The sequence below is a fragment of the Sturnus vulgaris genome, chromosome Z, assembly GCF_052056855.1.
Source record: "Sturnus vulgaris isolate bStuVul1 chromosome Z, bStuVul1.hap1, whole genome shotgun sequence".
Classification (NCBI taxonomy): Eukaryota; Metazoa; Chordata; class Aves; order Passeriformes; family Sturnidae; genus Sturnus; species Sturnus vulgaris.
This window is the reverse complement of record NC_142283.1, coordinates 28,358,783-28,382,742: the sequence shown is the minus strand read 5'-3', so window position 1 is coordinate 28,382,742 and position 23,960 is coordinate 28,358,783. Positions and strand designations below refer to the sequence as shown.

The 23,960-nt window shown below is 36.8% G+C and overlaps 1 long non-coding RNA gene across 17 annotated transcripts in view; it reads right to left on the bottom strand.

Annotated features, from left to right (window-relative positions):
• LOC148219759 (uncharacterized) overlaps positions 1-23,960 on the bottom strand; it is a 165,639-nt gene that overhangs the window by 130,956 nt on the left and 10,723 nt on the right. For 7 of the 17 annotated variants that reach the window (XR_015799588.1, XR_015799595.1, XR_015799600.1 and 4 more), the window contains exons 3-5: positions 15,929-16,081; positions 8,614-8,727; positions 6,244-6,466 (exon numbers count right to left, since the gene is read on the bottom strand). This is a non-coding gene — a long non-coding RNA (uncharacterized LOC148219759). Of the gene's footprint in view, positions 1-6,243; positions 6,467-6,556; positions 8,503-8,613; positions 8,728-15,928; positions 16,082-20,762; positions 20,896-23,960 lie in introns of those variants that run through there. The other 10 variants (XR_015799603.1, XR_015799598.1, XR_015799604.1 and 7 more) reach the window with 4 other exon arrangements.

Below are 23,960 nucleotides of genomic sequence, written 5' to 3'. Positions count from 1 at the left end.
TTTCTAAAGAAAACAGTAACCCTCCTTGGACTGAAGCTATAGGAACAAGTTTGATTAATATGTTTTACAAGACTGAAGTAAATGTTCATCATATCTGTCAGGAAGCTGACAGCTTTCAAAAAAGAGCTTTTGTTCCTGAGATAAGTAAGTTCCATTATCTTCTTTAAGATACCTCACTCAAAACCTTAGAGGGAGAAGGTGTTACATTCAAGTGAATTCTACACAAAATGTGATTGTTGATAAGTCTGCTTTGTATTCCAGATCCTTGATATAAAAACATTATTTGACAGGATAGTGACTATTTTTTTAATTTGTTGCTGTTGCTTGTCAGAACACCTGTGCTTTCTCATTAGGCAGAAGTGTACTTGACAAGATTTTTACATATGTACGAGGGAAAGTCACCGTTAACCAGTGCCCTGCATCACTTTTGCCCTTACTTGTGTTTTAATGGGTAAAGCCTAGGCATAGAGAATATTGGACACATTGAAAATTACATTTTATTGGCTGAAAGAGTAAGGAAGTAGACCAAAATTTGGATGACCACAAAGGAGTGATTGAGCTGAATCCATGAGAAGCAAAGGGAACAACTGTTCCTTTTTCTTCTGGGATGTTAAATGCTCTCTCCTAACTGGAGTAGTAACACCAGTGGCACAAAGAATTAGGCAGTGGCACATTGTATCTCCAGCATTAATGAGTATGTATATAAAAAACATACCAGCTCATGAAAAATAAAACTGAGGTTACCCGTTAACATAGGAAAATATATCCTTTCTAACCTCTTCAGACAGAAAAACTACTGAACAACATGAAGCATTACATTTGATTACTTGCAGATAGCCAAGCTTTTCACAGTAATTTCATTTCAAAACTGAGTAAGAGCATTTGACTTTAAAAGTCACATATTTTTCTGTTTATATTAATTGTTGCAGGGAATAACAGCAATGCACTGATCCAACCCTTTTTAAAAATCCAGCCAAAATATTTGACTGAATAGGGCTGGATCCCATTTTGATTTCAAGCCAGATAGAGGAGTTAATCTTATTTCTGTTCATCAATGTACCTTTCTATTTTTGATCTGTGAGGCTGCATAGGGCAGAAGATATACCATTTGTTGTATTTCTACATCAAATCAGCTAATATTTTTTCTACAGACTTCGGGGGAATCCAAGATGAGTCAGTCTCAGGCTGAGGTCTAACTACTTGCTCAACACGCTAAATAAAAACTCTGTCCAAAATGTGTTACCCAAGTGACATCACGTGTCCTTCCCAAAGTCAAATGAACAAATCTGGATGTACTCCTACAAGCAACAAGTTGTGGTTAAGATGACAATATGACATTGATTTCTGTATCATTTACAGGTTTAGAGTAGAAAAAAAAATATTGGCTTGTTGGGTTATTGCTGTTCTTTTAAATATGGGAACATAAGTTGGCTCACTGCTCCTCACAAGCAAATTTTGCATAAGTCTCCACTTGCACTGCAACATCCTTGCAGTCTCTGTAGTATGCTCCTACAGAACAAATCTGGAGAATCAAGCTTTGTTTCATGAGTAAACACAGCCACAGCTTGGGCATGGACAGACAGACAGGTTGCTGTGTAGTGTTAGACCCCGCAGGAGTTGGCAGGGAGATTTGGAGCTCAGCAGATACCTCAATTATCCCAGCACCCTACCACTGGCCATATCGGTTTCAGAGCCACTCAAATCAGCTTATTGGCATGAGCTAGTTCTCACTTTCTCCATCCCAGTCAATATGTGTGGACATGACCAGAGAAACATAGCTGGAGTTATTATCCATCCTAACTATGTGTTAGTACAATTTTAATTTACCTTCATGCTGGAGGGGGTTGGGGATGGGAGTGGGGCAGGGAAAGAGGAGAGAACTGATGCACTAAAAAATAAATACTTGGTTTAATCCATAGTAGGTGTTCATTCCTTCCTACACAGATATTTATTTCCTGGAACAGTTTATTTAAATTTTCTTTACCATACGGTTTTGGAAACTGCAGGGCTTTTTATTCCTTTCTCACTTTTACCTGTTTTGCTCTGGAGTGCTAAATTCAAATCTAGGGTCCTCGGTGAAAGAAGAATTTGGACCTATTGAAGCAAATACAGGGGGATCCACAATTCAGCTCCTCTTTATAGAAGAGGCATTGGTTTAGTCCTTTCAGGTTATACTCCTTCAAGTCCTGCATTTTCAACATCTTTAGGACAATTCAACTGCTTTCCCAGCACCAGAATGTGTCTGAATTTTCGCATCATATCTTAAACTCAAAACCCTGAAATTAACAGTATCAATGCCTTTTCGTCTGTGGTGGGGGGTGGTTATATATTATTCTTACTATCCTAAAGATATAAAGTATATTCCGATTTATACATACTATAATTAATAAATTTCTATCTTCAGAATTCTGGAGGGATATCATTCAGTCTGCTATTGCTGTATCTCTCAAATTGCTTCATCGTTTTCATGGCATGCATTGGTCTGCTAAGTCCACATTTTTATTTCCTCTCAAAAGTGACCATATAATAGAATTTAGAAACAAAAATACATTAAAATACTGGGGAAACTGATTTACTGGGAGAAGTTTAAGTTCTGAATATTGATAAGTGTCAACAATGAGATATAATAAAAATCTGTAAATATTTGAAGTATTTTAACAGTAGTCATGGAGGAAAAAGAAATACTGGCTTTGTCATTGAAATATTTATCCTGGTGGATCTATCTTATAGGAGAAAATGACAATAGTATTTCAGACACTGTGGTGTGGCAACTGGTGTTGATTTAAAATCTTTAATCACAGCTACCAGAAAACATGAAAAAGAAAATACAGGGATAGGTCTGGAAATTATTTGTAAGCATGGTCCACTGAATTATGACACAACGTCACAGATTAATTTGCAGAATCCCCATTAGATTGATAAAACCCCAGTGAAATGTATGGACAGAAACTGCACTCCTTTGATGTCTGGATTAATGAAATAGAGAAGGGAAGAAATAAAGGAGCAGAGAAATTCAACGTTCAACCTCTCTGTTCCTTCTCTTTACCACGATAGTGTGTACACCTCTACCATTTCCACTGGCAATTAAATTAATAATATTATATCTGTTCTAAAGATCTCTGACTACTTTGATTTCTCACATCTTATTGGATCTTTCACTCCTAACTGCCTCTGGTCTGTCGATGTATGCTGTCATCTGTTTCTGTTACCTGTCAGAGTATCAACTCCAAAGTTTCTTTGCATTTTCAAGGCCCACTTTAGTTTTATACTTTTCTAAACTCCTATGAAAAGAAAAAAACTAGTGATTTTTTACAGCTGCTTTAGGGGAAACATGACAGCAAAGGAGTTATGGGTAGCTTTCCTCACATGAATGGCCTTCATTTGTTTAGAAACTCAAACTTCTTTGAAAGTTAGAGCCAAATGAGATTAAGTAATTTTGATTATATCTGTGTAGATCCATGTAATAGTTTCAAGTCTGTTGACTATGTATTTATTTCCTATTTCATTGCTGCACTCATATTTTGATGACATAAATCCAATCGGTCTGAAGGACAGAATGCCATCCAGAGAGACTTGGACAAGCTCAGGAAGTGGGACTCTGGAAAACGTGTCTGGTTCAATAAGACCAAGTGCAAGGTCCTGCCCCTGCATTGGGGCAACCCCCAGAATCAATACAGTCAAGGGGCTGAAAGAAGTGAGAGCAGGCCTTATATGAAGGACTTGTCACACTGATGAAAGAAAGGTTGGACATGCCCCAGCTTGTGTCACAGGCTGCAGCAAAAGCACTGTAGCCAGCAGACCAAGAGAGATGATTCTGCCCCTCTACTCTACTCTCGTGAAACCCCACCTGGAGTGCTGCATTCAGCTCTGGGGTCCTCAGTGTAAGAAGAATTTAGACCTATTGAAGCAATTACAGGGGGATCCACAAGGGCTGAAACACCTCTCCTATGAAGACAGGATGAAAAAATTTGAGTTTTTTCAGCCTGGATAGGAGAAGGTTCCAGGGAGGCCTTAGAGCATCTAAAGGGGCTAAAAGAGAGCTGGTAAGTGATTTTTGACAAGAATATGGAATGAAAGGACAGGAGTAATAAACTGAACTGAAAACAGGAGTATTCAGACTAGATATGAGGAGAAATACTTTAAGATTAGGATTGTGAGACAGTAGATCTGGTTGCCCACAGAAGTGGTAGATGCCCACCCCATTTCTAGAAACATTTAGGGCCAGGTTGGATGGGCTCTGAGCAGTGTGATCTAGCTGAAGATATCTAATTCCTCTGCTGGAGGCAGAGGAATTAGACTAGACGAACTTTAAGAGTCTCTTCCTCCCCAGACCTACCTATGATTCTATATTTTGTTGTTTTTTAAGGGAATGTCTTGTGCTATTGTAATTTCCTCTGCCTGTCATGACATAGTGTTAACTATTTGATGCTGAGAAAGAGTGGACCACTACCAAAAAAACATACTTTTCAACTAAACTGGCATTTGCAAAATGCCTTCCTTCCAATTTGTAGTCCAAAAGAGTTTTCCTTCTCAGCTTTGCTGCAACTCAGAACATAGCTCGCCGATCAGATCCGTCCTCAGGTTTCCACTACCCAGTAGTAGCAGTTGGCTTACTGCGGGTCCTTCCAAACCTGCAGCAGTGTCTGCACTGGTGTGACATATCTCACCAGGAAGTCTGGTCTCTTTTAATGAAAATGGATAAATGGGTTTGGTCATTCTTTCAGATGGATGAGTTTGAAATTGCAATACCCTTTAATCCATCAGGTTTTGTTATCTCATGTCTGGGAAGAAGAAGGCTTCCTGAACATTTTGCTCTTTCTAGGGTCACTTGCCTGACCACCTAAAGGTATACAAGAAGCGGAATTTCTGTGGTCCTCATCTTTCTCTTGACAGTTCAATTGGCCCATTGTTTGGCCTTGCGTTATCTCAGATAACAGAACAAACTGACAATTCATCATAGAAGCAATTACATGCTGAATAAAGATTTAAAAAGTAAAACAGACATTTCCAGCAGTGGAAATGGTTTGCCTGTTGTTTAACAATTCTTTTTTTTTTTTCCATTTGAAAATGCAAATCACCATCATTGCATTTGGAAGACAAAAATGTTTTTTCATTATGCTGAACAAAAGACAGAATTAAATGCCCTATGAATTTAATCTTTTTTTTTCTTTCTGTAAATCTTCAGCGAGAAATTGTGGTAACATTTGAAACATGTAAAAAATGTCAGTATTTTCTTACATACACCACTTTTAGTTGCTTTTCTACCCTAAGTGACATCAACACTTATAATTATATTACTTAAAAACTAAAACATCCAGTTCATCAGACGAGTTATCTTTTCCAGTTTTCAAAGCACAAAGAGAAAATATAAATTTGTTAAAAAAAAAAATAGCAGCCAAACTGTTATTCTGTCTTATATTCCAAAATTACCTGGCTTTTAGGTATAAAGCAGATGAAAAATTATTCTCTCCAATAAGTCTTTTCTGATTTAGAACTTTAGAATTCTGACATATTCTCTTAGCATTTTTTGCTATTATTATCGTCCTAATCATGAGTATAAATAAAACATATTAAATAAACTCACTAATCATAATTTTTAAAAATAAAAATAGCTTCCTTTTGCATAATTTTTTCTTTTCTAAACTCCATAATCTGGTGCAGAAAATCATACAAGCTTTTCCATGATCCAGATCTCAGCCTCTTCTTAATTTTTTCTCTGGTGTAACTTTTGCAGAAGCAGCCCCAGCTTACTGATTAATATTTTCCTTGCTACCACTTTATACCTGCAACCAGTGCAGTGTCATAGCAAGCAACTCAGCTAGGCATACAATCTGGATTTCATGTGGAATAGGAAATTAACCCTTTGCTAATAGATGCTAATAGGGCACTTTAGTTTATATTTTTGTAAAGTGAATATTATATATATTATATGTATACTGTTCATGTAATCTTTTCATGTGTGTGAAATATAAGAAGGCTATATATGCTCTATGTCACAAACAAATTAATAAATTATGAACAAATTGAATTTATGGAAAGGGGTTGCTACTCCTTTGGGATCATGGCAGTAGTTGTTTTTCAAGTGTTTCTGTGAAAAACAGAGGCCAGTGTGAGCCTCTTTTCTGCTCACCAAAACCAGTGGCTATTAAGCTCCTGACAGTGGTTCTTTAAATTAATACTATTTATCACTAAAACAGACTAGGATGTATTGCAGCATCAGTTATTAATGGAAGTAACTTTCACCTGCAGACAATGAGTTGCAGCACGATGAGCAGGAGACAACCCTCCATGGAAATCTGCAGATCATTCCTTAGGATCTTGTTCTGCTGCAAAATATTGTCCATGTGTTGTTGTGGTATCTTACAACAAAAGCTCTGATGTAATGTCTTGAGAGCAAGAGAGAAGTATGTGGTTCAGTGAGCAGTTTTTTCATTCTGGGCCCATCTTTAGATTGGCAAGGAAAAAACTGTTGGGTAATACATGAAGTCACTTGATGGCACAACATGAAATCAATTACAATTATGAATATAATTATAAATCTAAGACAGAAAAGTAATAGTGTTCTTCCCAAATAATTTATTTTAATTTCTTTGGTATGCCAGAAAAATGACAGACAGTCAACAGACTACCAAATACCATTTTAATAACTCTGATAGTCATCAATGAAAGATAACATTATTATTGCTAATAATTGCTTGTACTAGATGCCCAGAAATACAACCCTTATCAAATATTTTTTTTTGTTGAATTTCAGGTCCATTTCTTTTAATTTTTGTATAGTCGTGTTCCGCTACCCGTCACAACAGGTCAAATATGTTAATATGTTAATAGTCTTTTCACATAGAAAGTTGCTTTCAAAGGAGCATACATTCTCTTTATTTTTGTTCACTAAACATTTGCATGTCTTCTATAGAACATGCTAGCCTGAAGATTTCAGTTATTAAATATATTAAAACATAGAGGGAAATTATCTATTTCAAAATTACTGGTTAATTATTATATACTTACAATTTTAAAATTTGGGTATAAATAGTCAGATGCTTTAGTCTACTTTGATTCACTCATTTTTACGTAAATTTTGAAATAATTTAGAATTATTGTGTTCATTTTATAACCAACACACGTCTTTAACTAGCTTTTCAACTCACCTGTTGCAAGTTAGTTTCAGACAATGCACTAGTTTAAAGTATCTACATAAGCAGGTCAATATAGTAAACAATCAGTAAAAACTATAATAACATCAGATTAAATCTTTTAAGTAATTTTTAGTCAGTGCTTTCTCGTATAAACATTTGGAGAAGTGATTGCAAAGAGACAATGATGACACCAAAATTTCTCTCTTCACTGAGTTAGTCAACACTTTCTTCTTTGCTGTTAGACATTAAAGGATCCCATCACAAATTAATCTGCATCTTTTCTGTAGTACAGCTCTCTTCCAACTGAATTTTGAAGATATTTCCTAAAAATAGATCTATCTTTGTGTCTTAATCTCATAAAAAGTATTAAATATAACTTGAATATCAGAGAATGGTTTTAATAAATTTACTGTTAATATGCTGAAAAACTATAATTGCTTCTTTTTTAATCAGTACATGAGTTCACAAAGTAGGAAAATTCTCTTCTCCATGAGGCCAAATTCTTATTTCTCCAATTCATAGGAATTTCCTTTCAATGTAGTGTTGCCTGACAGATGAGTAGGTGTTTGGCTGTGGTAAACACAGCATTCAGCAAAATTCTCTTTTCCTGCTGTAACTAAGACAGTCACTATTCATTATTGCGCTTCATACAAAATTGACTTTGCCAGGCCACGATAATGTCTATAAGCTATAGTATTTGATTTTTCCTATTTGTAAATAAAGAGGCAAACCCAATTCTTGCTTACTATAAGTCAGTGTTTTGTGGGGAACATGATTTTTTAGCAGTGGAAGTTTTTTTAATTTTCCTAGAATTATGACACAAGATACTTTGTATCTCAGCTACCAGGTGCATAAATTATCAAATTAGAAGTAAGAATTCTTTTATTCTGAAGATTGTACAAGAAGGTTTTATTCAAGAAGTGCACACTCTGTTGAAAAGTCTCTGTGATGAGAGTGTGGGTTGATAACACATCAAAAGAGCTGCTAACTAAAAGGCCCTAAGGATAAGTTTCTGATAGGAAAAAAAAAACTAAATTTGAGTACCAGCATCTATCACTATCCATTTACAGTTATTCCAGAGAAAGAATAATACTTCATGGAGCAAGTTTATCACAGAAAGTATTCAATCATTTCTATTATGACTATAAGTTTGATTATTATTTTAAAACTGGTTTTTTTGTCTTCTGGGCTGTTTTATTTTTAATATATAAAGTCCATAGTTGGTTATTTAACTTTGTTTCTCTATAACAGCAAGTCTGCAGACTGCAGGTGGATTGCAAAGGCAGTGTATTCAACATGTTGAGAAAAATCCATTTTTTCCTGCTATTACTTTCCATTGTCAGGCTCCTGCCAGTGTTTGTGGTGACTGTCAAAAAAAAAGAAAAAAAAGCGGGGAATAGCGTGATGTAATATGCTTTAGAAATTAAACCAGCATTTTGTTAAAATAATAGTGGAAGAAAAAGTGGCTTAATAATACCTGTGATATCACCTGCCATCTGAAGAGGCTCAGTCCACACCGGAGATGTAAGATTCAGACATAAATTTCTGGTGTATGATCTCAAACTTCAAGCTTGATCAGTCAAAGAGATCTCTGTAGTTTTAGCACACAAATAAAAACATATGGAGATCTTTAAAACCAAGTTAAAATTTACCATCTACAACCCCCCAGTACACACTCCCTCTTTTTCCTGCAGCTCATGAGGAAAGAATGGTTCTGGGTTTCCTCACCAGATGAAGACTTAAGTTGTTTATTTCCATCCAGTACTTCTTCCAAAACTGCTGCATTATCCTTCTTTCTCTAACACCTGCCATGTAATATTTCACACTTGTTCTGTCTCACTTGAGGTACAGGAGGGAAAAGGACAACAGCGTCATCAAAAGTTGCACCCAACACAGCAAATGACTTTACGAAAGCAAGCTATCCCCACTGCCCTCGAGTTACATGATTGAGTGTGTCAATTTTTATACACACCATCCAAGGAACAGCAGCAGCAGCAGCAGTACAGGACCTGACACTTCAAATTCAATGTGAATAAAAGGACTTGTGGGATTCCTCTGCCCAGCCTTTCTTTTATGATTTTCATGATACGTGATGTTTTGAAGAAGGAATGCTGCTGCTTTTGCACACAAGTAACCTGTTGCAGTGGGTGAGGAAGAGGCTTTTCTGAGCCCCATACAAGGAAATGCATTAAAAATGTACACCATGCTATCTGTCATGTATTTCTGTTTTCAGGTGGCTTATTGTCATGTAGCCTGTTGTGACACCACAAAATCTATTTACATACATCTGTAGTCATTTAATGTCATGCAACAGTCATTGAAGATATGTTGGCCAAGGTTATCTTGTCCTTCCAGATTCAAAGTGGTTCATGTACACCACAAATCTCATCCTAGTGCCTTTATTGTCCTACTCTTTGGAAAGAGTGGAAGAGCCTGGAAACTGTCTTATCCCTCCTTATTAACAGCCTCTTCAAAGGTGTGTGAACAAACTTGGAGACAGCTTTTTGTCTGTCAAGGCAGGAGCAAAGCCATATGTTCCAAAAAGATTCACATTCAAAATGTTGTTCAACAAAAAAGAAAGGGAATTACTGATGCTGGATAAATTGTCTGAGACCATCCTCTGTGGCACAGTGGAGAGGAGAGGAGAGGAGAGGAGAGGAGAGGAGAGGAGAGGAGAGGAGAGGAGAGGAGAGGAGAGGAGAGGAGAGGAGAGGAGAGGAGAGGAGAGGAGAGGAGAGGAGAGGAGAGGAGAGGAGAGGAGAGGAGAGGAGAGGAGAGGAGAGGAGAGGAGAGGAGAGGAGAGGAGAGGAGAGGAGAGGAGAGGAGAGGAGAGGAGAGGAGAGGAGAGGAGAGGAGAGGAGAGGAGAGGAGAGGAGAGGAGAGGAGAGGAGAGGAGAGGAGAGGAGAGGAGAGGACTAATATTTCAGTTGAAAGCGACCTACAACGCTTATCTAGTCCACCTGCCTCACCTCACTTCAGGTCTAATTAAAGTTAGTTAGTTAGTTAGTTAGTTAAGTTAGTTAAATATCAAGTTAAAGCATGTTATTCAGCCATAACCTAGAAACCTCTTAAGCGTTGACAGGTTTGGGGCATCCCTCTATTCCCGGTGTTTGGCCACACTTTCAACAAAAAATGCTTCCTAATGGCAACCTTCGACCATCCCTGAAACAGGTTTAAACCATTCCCACGCATACTGCTGGATCCCAGGGAGAAGAAACCAGCACCTGCCTCTCCAGAATCCTTTCTGAGAAAGTTGTAGCTAACCCCTTAGCCCCCTTTTCTCCAAACTAAATAAACCCAGAGTGGTCAGCTGCTCTTTAAAGATATGCCTTCCAGTCTTTTCAGTAGATTTGTTGACCAGCTTGTGGTATTTTGCCTAAAGAGCAGGGTGCAAGCTGCAATGCATAAGATCTATCTCAGACTAGTAGAACTACCCAAGCTGTACAAGAAGAACCATACTGAAGCTTGACATCTCTTGTTGGCAGCCCTACATCTGTCTGTCCAAGGGCTGCTCCTTAAAAATTAAAGTCAATTTACAGGACCACAACACAGTTGCTCCAAAGGTCAAGGATAAAGAGCCAATGTTGTGTATGATACACAAATTCTAATAATAAATCTAAAATAAAACAAGCTGACCTCTTTTGCTCTCCAAAACTGAGACAATTGCTCACAATATATCCACTATAATAAGACACAAGTTTTTCAAAGTAAATTCAGTGGCCATATTCCTGCCTGTTGTTTGTGCTAACTTGTAAAATTATGTGTACTGGAAAAGAGATCAGTCACACAGCTGTCTGGTTCTCCCCATGTGGGTGGGCATCATGTCCATCCTGGTGACTTGTTTATTCAAGTCATTGATGAGGAATGAGTCCACCACAACTACAGAGTAATCCTATATGTCCTAAAGAGGGTGTCACATTCTCTGCTCAGAAGTTGAAAGACTGAGGTGGACACAGAAATTATTTTGAGATGCATGAGTTAAGCACTTTAATAAAATATACTGATTTGGGGAAATTAAATTCTGTTATTGTTCCAATTTTCCTGGGAAATGGCTGTTCTTACACTAACTGTTCCTAGATAATGAACAAACTTGTATCCCACTGAAAAGAAATATGAGTAGCACAATATTTTCTATCCACTCTCATATGGAGCAATACAAACATGTTTAGCATTGTATCTTTTACAATGGAGATAAGATTTTTCAGTATATCCACTACCCTCCAAAAATGCTATTCACACAATACAAAAATTTCAAACAATGGTCATAGCAGAAGCAGAGGGGAAATCTATTTTTTCTTGGGGTTTTTTTCTACCATGTTGTTAATTATATTTGACAGTGCTATCAGTGCAATCCAGTAAAAATGAAATGGTATCTAATGTGCATGGACACTATGGAAATTTCAAATGACAAAAGCAACAACAAAAATTATACTTTCCCTTTCCTTTTCTATGTACTCTGCATTAACATAAGGATATGTGACTTAGCTATCCATGCACTGCAATAAAAATAAAATTGGTAGCCAATGTGCCCAGACAGAACCTTCAAATAAAAAAATTAGATTATATTCCTTTTCATCCTGTACAGAATACATGGTGTGAGGCACAAATTTCATTTCACTGCCACGTCACAAATAATATGCCAGATGATAGCCTATATTTCTTTCTCATCATGAAGGAAAAATAAAAATACTTTAAGACTTTTTTTATAATTTCTTTTTATTTTATGATCACTAAAATATATTTTAAAACACTTTCTTATATTAAGCTCATTTTATTTATATATTTCCTAAATGAATGAGGTTTTGGTAAAATGTTTGTGTCTAAAATTACTCATATAAATAAAAATACACATTATTTTGTGGGATAATAGGGAAACAGACATCTGCATGCAACATTTTCCTCATTAGATGCGCTCATGTTGACATATTTTTATGACTTCACTACAAAATACAATGTGCTGTTTTGAAACCTTCTTAAATATATCTTAACAACCCAAATGCTTTAGTTATGCTTGTAGAATTGTTTAATAAAGTAGTAGGTGACATTGCTGTAGTGTGAGACAATATGACCTGAAGGAATATGCTCACAGACACGGTGGGAGCAAAACCAGCAGCTCCTCATCTATGATCAGTGAACTGCCGATGGTCCATAGGTCCCTTGTTCCAGATGAGGGGACAGTTATCTGACTGTCCTTGTTTAAGGCTAATAAAAAACATTGCAAATAATTAGGCATGCATGAGGTGCCTTAGCATTATTTTTTCAACTATGTAGTTTTCATTGCTTAACACAAAGGTTGATTTCTTCAAAAATAGCCAGCAGAAGACATAGTTGTCCAAAAGACAGTGGTTTTTGAAAAAAAACTGAACTGTACTTCAAAACAATAGCAAACACAAGATGTCAGTCTAGAAGACTTTAAGCAGGGAATTCTCATAGTTTAATGGGTGGGGGCTCCATCTTTGGGTGCTGCTAACAAGTTGCTGTAATGGTTTAACATGAGCACAGCAGTCATGACTCAAAGTCCTCTTTGAAATAGGAAGAAGTACCTGGCAAGGCAAGCTGCAGGGACAAAAGACTCCTGAGGAAGTTATCTACACACTGGTCAGTCAGAACAAATTGTCTTTTCTACTCTGCATATGTTTAAATGCTTTCTTCACTGTGATTTTAAGAATGGAATGAATCCTCCAAACTCTTTGTGCTTTCATCTGGGGTTGTGAGATTGTGTTCTTATACCCTGTATGGCTTTGCTCTGAAAGATGAATGCATAATTGAGAAATTCTTGCTTCCAAAATATTTCTTAAATGCAACAACAAAAGAGTTTAATTAGAAAGTTACTCCCTTTTCTGGGATAGTTCTGACATAGCTGTTTGGATAAAATGGTTGGAAATCAGAGCTACAGTCATTTAAATAATCTGTTAAAAAGCTATTACATTTCTGTAATGCTAGTAATTTTTAAATGGTTCTTCATTTTATTCATGAACAATACATGAACAGTACATGATTCACATAGGCAACTTTTATAAAGCATTTATTCAAAAAAGAATGTCAGACTGAGTGATATTCATTGTATACTGCAGCATTTTCATATATATATGTATTTTTAATAGTATGCTTTAAGGTCCAGCTTCTTACAGAACAAAGTTGACAGAGAGGTTAGGACTGCCACAGAAGATCAAGGAGCAAATAAAGGTATAAAGATATTATATAGATAATTGTAAAAATCTTGCTGTGGTTCAAGTGCTTTTGAAGTTCTGTAATGATTTCTTCCTATCAGAAACTGACAGGTTTAATTTAAGTCAAAGCTTGCTACTAAGTCATGAGATCCATAGGTGTGTAAATATTAGGGCTGTTGCTAAGTCGCTGTAGTATTAATTGCAAAAAAAAACCCAAAACAAACAAACAAAAAAAAAAGAAACAAAAATAAAACAAAAAGAAGAAAATAAAAACAACAACAAAAAAAACCCAAACAACTTTTCACTGTTTTGACAGCATGGCACATAGCACATAGTAGGCTATGCTGGTATATTTGCAGAGATCTTCTGCTTTTAATTCCTTTTCTAACTAGCTCTGTGTGAAGATTCAGCATGTTACACTCCCTCCCTAAAACTGTTTCTCCGTTGTTCCTGCCATTATTTATGAGCTACATCAATAATTAAGCACCAGGCTGGAATACTGTAAAGATTTAAAATTTCACCATAATCTGCGAGTTTCTCATAATTTAAACTCTTCAAATATTTTTAGAGTCTGAAGTTCAGTATAACAGTATTATAACAGGAACATATAATTATGTTCACCTTGTGGTAAACATAACCATACTTCCCATGCACAGCCACTATAGGAGTAATTTTAAAGGAAAAGTTATTGCTAATTGCCATTTTGAAAAAAACAATATATTGAGCAAGATGATATAAGTGCAAAACACTGCTTCTGCTATGTTATAAAAGAAGTTGAAATACACAATTCAGTGGCAAAGTGACTTGCATCAGCTGAATGGGTTCTAAATTATGGTAAGCATTTAAACTGATGAGGACAGATTTAATATGGTTTGCAATGGGATTAATGAATAAAGATTAGGGTCTTATGTTACCAGTCTACAGTCACATTTAAAAGTAGAACTACAATTATTAGTTATACTCGGGTACACTTTAAGCAGGAGACTAGGCAGCACAGTGACATCTCTACACAGCCTCTTGCTTGAGCTGAAGAACTCCTGGGGCACAGTATTTCAGCTTTGTAGATCATCTAGTTAAAGTTCATCCAGTTTTTTAGGTTTTGTAGGAACCTTAACACAGATTTTAACACATGGCATTCCTACACCTCTACTACACACCGCCTACCAGAGAGTTGCCTGGGAGCAAAATTAGCATGGGTAGGATTCTAGGTAAAGTGTACTTCTAGGACACATTAAATTTTAATGCAGACCAGTCATACTTAATTTTGGGGAATGATTCATGTTTTATTGTTGAGTTAGTCAGGCCCATAATCAGGTTCCTAATACAGTCAACAGACCATCAGGATACATGAAATATCTTACCAGATAATCCTCTTTGGAATCCATAGTTCAGTTATTAAGTATTCCTTTCACTGATCTCTGTAATCCTATATTGACAGAGGTCAGTAAAACAGTGGCTAAACCCTGTATGATTAGACTAAGACTAGGTTTTGCAATTATTCCTTTTATGATTTGCTATATTTTTCTCAGCTGTTCTTACTCCTGAAGAGATGTTACCAGCATTACAGATGTCACACATGGTGGTTCCCAGAAACCATGGAGAAGGTCTTTACAGCAGTACATCAGCCAAGAGGCGGAAACCCATCAACCAGCCAGAGATATATTCACAAAGTATGTGAAAGTCAAGACAGGGACTATATACTATTTGGTAACTGAGATGACATTAGCACACTGATGTTCACAGCCACTGGATTAGCAATTTAACTAAAGAGCAATTAGTTAAATCTTCACATGCAATGAAAGTTAACAATGCTGCTATTGTCCAAAAAAATAAAAAAATTCAGTCTCTTTTCTCGTTTCGATTATAGTTCATTTAAGGGAAGAATTTCATGCTGCATGCTTTGAAAATGTTTTATGTGTCTTTGGCTGATAGAACACACAACACATTTGAATAGGCCCATTTATTTAAGCAGACATATTAAATAATTTAAATGTGAGCATCCATGTCATAAATTTTGTAGTCTCTTTAATGTAGGATAAATCTGTGTATTTAAAATCGTCTTTCTTCAAAGCCATCATTTTCTTTTTTTATTTTTTTCAAACAGTCATAAAGGAAACTCTGATGTCTGTGGCATGAACAATGCCAGCACCATCATTTTAATGTTATCCATATGGGCTTCTAATAATAGATAAGAGTTTTTAGAGATCTTTATTGTATTTCTTTGAGACATTTAAATTCTTGATAAGGAAAGGCTGATTTCATTGGCCCCACAGTTAAAGGAAAGCAGACCCTAATTAAAAGAATTCTGTTCTGAATTAACTAGTTTGACATGTGCTAATTGACAGTTCCTGTGAAATGGTTTTAATTAAAGTCAATATGTCCTTTTCAATTAAAAGGAAATTAAGAATATACTAATATACATTAACAACTTAATCTGCCTTCAATATCCCATACATCAGCTGCTTTTTTTTCTAATGTTATTGGAGAACCATCTGACATACATCTTCTACTGTTTCATTGTGGTATCTCATTATTACTCAACAAGAACACAGGCACTGGTGGAAATCCTCTACAGCAAGAAGAGAACCTGCCTGTCTATGCATGAAATTCCTTATCACTTGCCTGATGAAAGGTTGTCATGGTTTAGAAATGGTCTCCTGTCCCCACCAAGACTCTCCCAAACCACGTCACTAATTCACTCCTGCTCCAGCAGGATGGAGTTGAGAGTTGGAGGCACAAAAGGTGAAGATCACTGGTTGAGATAAGAACAGTTTTCTGCAAACAGCAATGAGATAAGACAACAATATTAACAACTAAAGTATGTAAAAGAGAGAGTGATTCATGTGCTAGAGTTCTCACCAAGGACTCCAAGGAAGTGAATGGTGGACAATGCTATCACTTCTTGTCAGTCAGAAGCTGTGCCCTTCTTGGAAGCCAGAGAGTCACTTCCCCCTGGCCCCAGCAACTCTGTGAGGTGGTATAGAATAACCTCTAAGTCCTGGCCAAAACTAGGACAAAGGTAAGACTTCTATCTTTTCCACACAGAAGGAAAAGAGACTGCTTATGACAAGACATCGCATTTATTGCACACTGGGGCAGGTATTAGTAGTTAGTCAATTAATTCAAAATTTTAATAGAAGTCCAGTGAATAATGCTGCACTTTTAGGCTTTTCTTTCATTATTCAAGAAAGGGCATAGTTTTCACTTTTGAGTGACATCTCTCATGCTCTGTTTCAGAAGTGAACTCAGGGCAGAGTTCTCTGATTAGAATGGTTTTAATTGTAAATACAAGAAGAAAATAAAAAACATGCCTCAGAGCAAAGCTGAAAACAATCCCATTGTTTTTCCTGGAAATGTGATGTGGCTGTTTATAGCTACAAAATTAAGGATTCAAGTGCACAACTGACTTCTTGCTACCAAGTCCAAGGCATTACAGCTACTGACTTTAATAAGTTAGCACCATTAAAAGTAGCAGCCCCTACGTCAATAAGAATATGGTCGCATATTCAAGAACTACGCAGAAGATTATAATCTTTGTATGCAAACTTTGCTCTTGATTTTTCTTTTTTTTTTTCTTATTTGCGAAATAATAATGAAAAAACTTAGCTGATATAGTTTGGGGAGAATGGAGTCATGAGGAGAAACAACAGAGTAATTGACTCAAAAGGTAATTATATGGTGTTAATATCTGGTTATTGCAAACAAGACCGTATGCCAAAGTCAATAGAATGGATTTTTATTTAACAATAAATGTGAGGTAGAAATAGAGAGAAATAGGAAAAAGAAGCTAGAAAGGTAGAGAGTCACCACCTATTGGATGCTGAAAGGAGACTTTATTGTTGCAATTTTTATGTCTGTTGGTCGAAGTGATGGTTGCTGGCTTGGTCTGTCAGGAGTGGGGAAAGCCGACAAAACATCAGAATCCACTGGGTTTATATTCACTTATGGTCAAGTGGGAATGCTCAGGTACCTCCTCAGGATGGGGAGTTTCATACGGAATGATGCAATGCTGTGGATTATGGAACACTTTGGGAGTCTTCGATTGTTTATGACATTACAGCTGCCTCTCCTATCAGCACAGCTGAGTCCACTACGGTCCATCAAAAGGTGTGAATACCTTCAGGCTACTTTGAACTTCCTGTGCTCTCTTGGAGGGCAGTTTTCACACCAGAGCCATTATGTAAGGGAGGACACTGACATACCAGAAATCACTGTATCTCCTCACAGGATTTGCCTTTTGACAGCCTCTTCCTTTATCTTGTTCAAGATCCAGTTCAAGTGATGGGTGTGCACACCCTGGGCAGCTAAGTGGTCAATTTGCTTGTGTCATATTTGAGCCATTAACCTCACATATAGCTGATTTTAAAAATTTGTTTCATATGTGCTGTTAAGAACACAATCTCGTGTGTGTTATAAAGTTTGCGTTTCAGGGAACACATCCTCAGCTATGAATATTCACTTTGCTAAATATGGCATGAAGAGAATATGTCATCTAGCCAGATTTTGCCAAAATTTGACTGTGCTCCAGGAGTTAATAACAATTTTTTTAACTGACTCTTTTAAAAGTTGCAACAAAAACACAAATATTACAATTCAGCTTATAAGCGTTTACTATAATCTTAAGTGGCATTAAGTGACAATAAGCAGATTTTTGTAGCTCCAGAAACTGCACTAGAGAGTGCAATTAAGCTCCAGAAATGTTGTATGAAATACTCCAGGAAGATTTGGGTGTTGTGGTGAGGTGTTTCTACTTTTGTTTGAAGCTGTTGTTTTTCTTGGTATTTGTTGAAATTTATAGTAATTTTAAGAAGCAGCTAATAACCAAAATATTTCGTGCTATTGAAATAAAAAAGACTGCATTGCACATTATTATCTGGTTTTGATTAACAAAAAGAATACAGCCAGATTTTCAGGACTGTGTGACCAGATTTTATATAGACAGCTACCTAACTTTTTGCCAAAGCAAATGTCAATGAAAGGTTTAAAACTTTGTCCCAAAGCATCTACTACACATCTCACAATGCTTTATCTCTAAAACTAAAACAAATTTCTTGAACAGTCTTCTTAAAAGCATATAAACCACTTACAAAAAATTTTAGATTTGGTTCAAGCATCTTGATTCTCAGGCTAGATTAAGGTTTTTGGATGGTCATTATGAGACCAAGAAGTTCCTTACCCAGCTCCTCTCATTTTTTGCTGCTGATGGGTCCCTGCAACTCTAAATGAAAATTTTAAAGGGAAAAATAATTCAGAAAACCTGCAATAAAGACAAGGAGTAGTTATTTTAGTGACCTTGAAAAATGTTTATTTGGTTTTACCAAATTGAGTTAAATACCCAACTCCCATTGAGGACACAGCATAAAGGGCCTGAAGTGTTATTTCAATACAGTAACTCTGAAAAAACCTAAGATAATCATGTTCTAGAGACTCATTTCCTAAGGAAAAATAATTAAGTATTTAGAACAGAAATTTAAATAATATCTTGCTTTTTTTCCCCATTATTTTAAATCCAGAAACCCCTCACAAAAGCAAAGTGGACTGGACTTGTAGATCTTTGTGTTCATTGTTGTATTTTAATATCTCATTATCCCAGGTGGGGAAAAACATCTTTGTGTGTATCTAGGACTGCATAAGATTCACAGATGCCACTTTTCTCAGCATCAGGACTTTTTGCCATTGCTGCTACAAATGCACCACTGAAGTCAGATGTGAAACGTGTCTCTAAATTAGCAAATAAACAGATCTCTGGGAGAGAGCAGAAAGTCTGACTACTTGTATTCATTAAAATTCCATGGTACTTTGCACAAGTGGAATGCTAATCTCAGAGCCTAAACTGAGATCCAATCTCACAAACCCTTTAAATATTCTTAAAATAGAGTAAGGTTCAGTTTACGGTCCTAGGTGACTGAAGATCCACAGTATTCTGCCTGTCCAAAATGGTAGTTCTTTTTCCACTGGCTGCACTATTCTTTCTTCTCTCACCCCCTTTCACTGAAGCTTTGCTTTAAACTGCTGGGTATTTATTTCATATATTCCCTACTGTGGCTGCATTTCATGAACAAGTGAGAGGATGTAGATGATAGTATGTAAAGCACCAGGAAATTTTTTTCCTCTGACTCCCCTTGCTAAGCTAGTTTCAGTATTTCAACTGCTTGGTCTACAAGCGGGTAGAAAGGGGGAAAGAAGGAGGTGCATAATGTAAAAACCAGTTGACTTGAATGTGAAAATACAAATAAGTTCCACTTGACTCATAAAAGTAGTCATTTTGATTTGAAAAAAAAATACTCTTTGCTGGGACACAGAAGTGTAATGCATTTCTGGACACATAAGAATATTCTTCCCACAGTGCAAACAACTGCAGCAAGGTTGATGCTAATAGCTGTGGCATACTCCTTACTCACACAAGCAGTCTCAAAAGCCAGTGGCACTGGTTGGAAGGCAAATTCATTGTTCAAGTAAAGATTGCGCTCTATATAAAGACTTTATGATTATTATTACTAAATAAGCAGTATCAGTACTCTCAGTGGGAAAAAAATCACTTGTGAATTACTTCCCTGTGGATGAAGGTCTAGATGATTTTTGGTAGTCTGATAGCCCTGACAATCGAAAGAACAGTAAGAATCAAAAATAAAGCAACTTCTAGTTCTTATGAATCTTCCAGAATGCAGCTGTCTTAGTATAAATAATTAGTGAAGCAGTTTTTCTGTTTATATCCAGCCTAACTAGATAGAGCTGTTTTTGTGGGGAATAAACTGCTGTGTTCTTGATGCAAGCCAAGCACATCCTATGAATTTTACAGTTCATGAAAAAATTTCTCTTGGCAACAGATTTTCTTGAGAAATCAGTATATGGGACATTTCTATTATTATTATTATTATTATTATTATTATTATTATTATTATTATTATTATGCAAAAAATATTATTCTGTTAAAGACATACTCTGATTGCAAAAATAAGTCAAAACTGATAATGTGTCTGCCTTTGTCTTTTCATAGAGACAGGAAGATTAGTACAGAAAGTAACTATGGCTAAAGAGGTGCACCAGTTTCCATTTTAAGCTCCTATATTTAAGTATTTAAATTTTTCTCACTTTTACTTTCATGCCTTTACATTCTGGCCTAAGCTTTTTGGTCTTCACCTTTGCTCCAAAAGTCTTTCCTATGTGAAAGCATGAAGTTAACTAGAAATATATCCTCCTTTTAAACATAACAGAAGTTTGATCAAAAACAGCTCCTGTTGGTAGTTGAAATATGGCATGGAGCAACTTTCCAAGTATGTTTCCTTCCACTATGACAGAGAAATCCAATTAGAATTGTGCCTTAATCGAGATGTTGACTACTGTATTCAGATCATTCTGAGTGTACAGACAGGGAATACTGTACTGAACATGTACATATCAGACAGATGTGGAATGGGAGATGAGCAAAAATAGGAACAGGTAAGAAGGGCTGTACCTGTTTTGATTAACTTCTGCAGCTCTCCTCTCCAGCAAGGATCCTGCCTGGATGCCCTTCAAACCATTATGCAGCTCCTGGTAATTATCAAAATGGCAATCCAAAATCTGGCATTGGACTGGATTCACACAGTCTGAAATGAAATTTTATTCAACCTTTGCACCTTTGTGGGCAGCAGTATGAGTTTTCATGAGCTAAGATGCAGAAAAATTCAATTCTTAATAGATCTGAGACATTCCAGTTCTGCTGTAACATAGACAAGTAGCTGTAGACATGTAGCCCACCAGGGTTATTTTACAAGCTAAGAGACTCTGAAGTCCAAAGTCAGTTTTTCTTCTAGGTCCTTCACCATTTTTTCTTTTAGTCAGGGAAGATAAATTTTAAAACTGAAACCATGGATGCATAGGGATGATATGGGCTTTACTGTTGGTAACCAACAAACCTCACAGTGGTGTTCATGCCATAAAAAATAACGGTAAGATGAAATCATTAAAGATCAATTAATGTAAAATATGATAGGACACTTTTATTCATGTCGTATCTTTCTACTTGTAATGCACACCTGGCTGCACACTGGTGCAACATGATTCGTGTGGGTGCATCCATCTATCTGTATGCCATATACTAAAGGAGTGAAATGTCTGATATATCTGTAAAAAGAGAACACATTGAACTGCTGCAGAGATGTGACTGTACCAGTCAGAGTCCAATGAAAGTTTATGAAAAGTACCCTGTAGAGAGTAGTCATATTTCTGATCACTGTTAATATTAAAATAGATAGCAGATGGGCACTGTAAAGCTATCTAAAATATGTAGGTACCTCTGTTTCACTGCCACAGAAATAGCACCTTTTGGGTGGCTGATTGAACTTTCATACCCAAGTTGCTCACAAGCAAATTGGAAACATCAGTATAAGACAGCAGGAAAATGGTCATGCAAGAATCCAAGAGGAGGAATGGGTGTCCTGAAAGGATCACCTTTTCTGTAAGCATTTTCCTGCTGTAGTCCACTCCAGACTTACAGAATTGACTACACTGCCATTCTCCAACGTTTGTGTGATGTTTTTCATCTTAAAGCTGTAAGAATACTTCAAGAATATTACACTTTTTTGGTGGAGAAACACTACACATCTCTGAAGTTAAAAGTTAATATAACCTGAAAAACATCAGATAAAATGTTGCAGTGAAGCTTTGTCATGTTTTGTTTGGGTAGTTAACTGTTATGGCCCTGATCCACGAAATGTCTTCCCACACCAGAAATACAGCCCACTGGCATAATGTGACTGTCTTTGCACAGATCAGATTGCAAGATTGGAGACTTGATGTGCTTTTAAAACAAGACCAGAATGTGGTCTTATGTGACACCTTACTCAGCCCAGTTGAAACCAATAAGACTGTGGGATGAAAAAAAACTCATAAATGAGAATGAAGAATTTCCAGTTTGATCTTCCACATTCTACATAGTTTGTGTATTCACATGTTGAAAATGGGATGTAATTTTATATTTTATAGTTTGAATCATATAGAATCAGCATAATTTATGCAGGATCCCACATGCCTGCTAAGTAGCCAGAATGCTTTTCACACAGAGGAAGCATATATAAAGACATATCTATATGTGTATGTGTGCAATGAACAGACAAAATTTACTGAAAATAACTAACTGAAGAGGAACTCTAGCTTTTACATTTTACACCAGTTTTCAGGACTCAAGACGACAACTCTTTGTCCTCTTGTGACAATAATTAAGACAGATTTTGAAATTAATTTAATTTCTTTTTCTGTTTTTAAGTAAACCCAAAATAGAAGTTTGCTGTGATGGCAGGGAAGCATTAACCTAAGGTTTCTAAGCTGCCAAACTCAGCAATGTATCAAGACACAGGAGCATGTAAACAAATTCTATTTGTGACTGTACAGTGTGAGGAATATGTGCAGGGACCTGCTGCAGGGAAGAGAGGTCCCCAAGAGTTGGTCAATCTTTAAGGTTCTCCTCTTTCAGGCTCAAGAGCAATGCATCCGGTGAGGAGCAGGTTAGGCCAAGGGCTCAAGAAAACTCCATGAATGAATAAAGTCGTGTCATTGCTAGCTATAAGCAAAAGGTTCAGGCCATTTGGAGTGAATACAGAGAGGTGTTCAGGATAAGTAGAAATGAAATTAGTCTAGAAAGGCCAAAGTTCATCTAGAATTAAATCTAGCCAAGGATGTCAAGGTTGACATCCAACCCAAAAAGAGCTTTTTCAAATATGTAAATAACAAAAGGAAAAGAAAGGATAGTGTGGACACATTAGCAAATGGAGGGCACTCTGGTAACAGAGGACACAGAGAAGCCAGAGTTATTGAATGTCATCTTTGCATCTTTTGCATTTCACCAATAACATCAGGCCCCAGAGATCTCTAAGCCAGGAAACCAAGGTGTATGAATATCAGGAGGAAGACCTGCCTTCAATGAAGGAGGATGTGTAAGAGGGCACCTAAATAAATTTCACATCTAACAAGAAGTCCACAGGCCATGATGGGATGCATCCATGAGTGCTGAGAGAGCTGTTAGACATCATAAATAGGCCTCTCTTCTTTGAGAAGTCATGGAGATCGGAAGAGGTATCTGAGGACTGGAAGTAAACAAATATCACTCCAATCTTCAAAAAGAAAAAGAAAGAGGACAAAGGGAACTATCATCCAGTCAGCCTCACTTCAATTCCTGGAAAGAAAATGGAGTGCTTTATTCTGGAGGCCATGTCTACCAACATGGAAGACATAAACGTGATCAGGAGGAGTCAGCAAGGATTCACTAAAGGCAAATCATGCTTGACCAACCTGATTGCCTTCTACAACGAAAAAAACTATGCTGATGGATGAGGAGAAAGCAGTGGATATTGTCTGCCCTGGCTTTCATAAGGCTATCTCTCATAGCGTCCTCATTAGAAAAATCAAGAAGTGTAGGGTGGCTGAATGGACACTAGGCTGGATTGAGAACTGGCTGAGTAACAGATTCCATAAGGTTGTGATCAGTGGTACAGAGTTTAGTTGGAAACCTGTCACTACAGCTGTGGTTCAGGGTTCTGTACTGCGTTCAGCACTGTTTAACCTGTCCATGGCTTGGATGAAGGGGCAGAGGCCTCCTCAGCAATTCTGCAGATGATACAAAGCTAGAAGGAGTGGCTTGCCTGATGCCTCAGAGAGTTGTGCAGCCCTTCAGAAG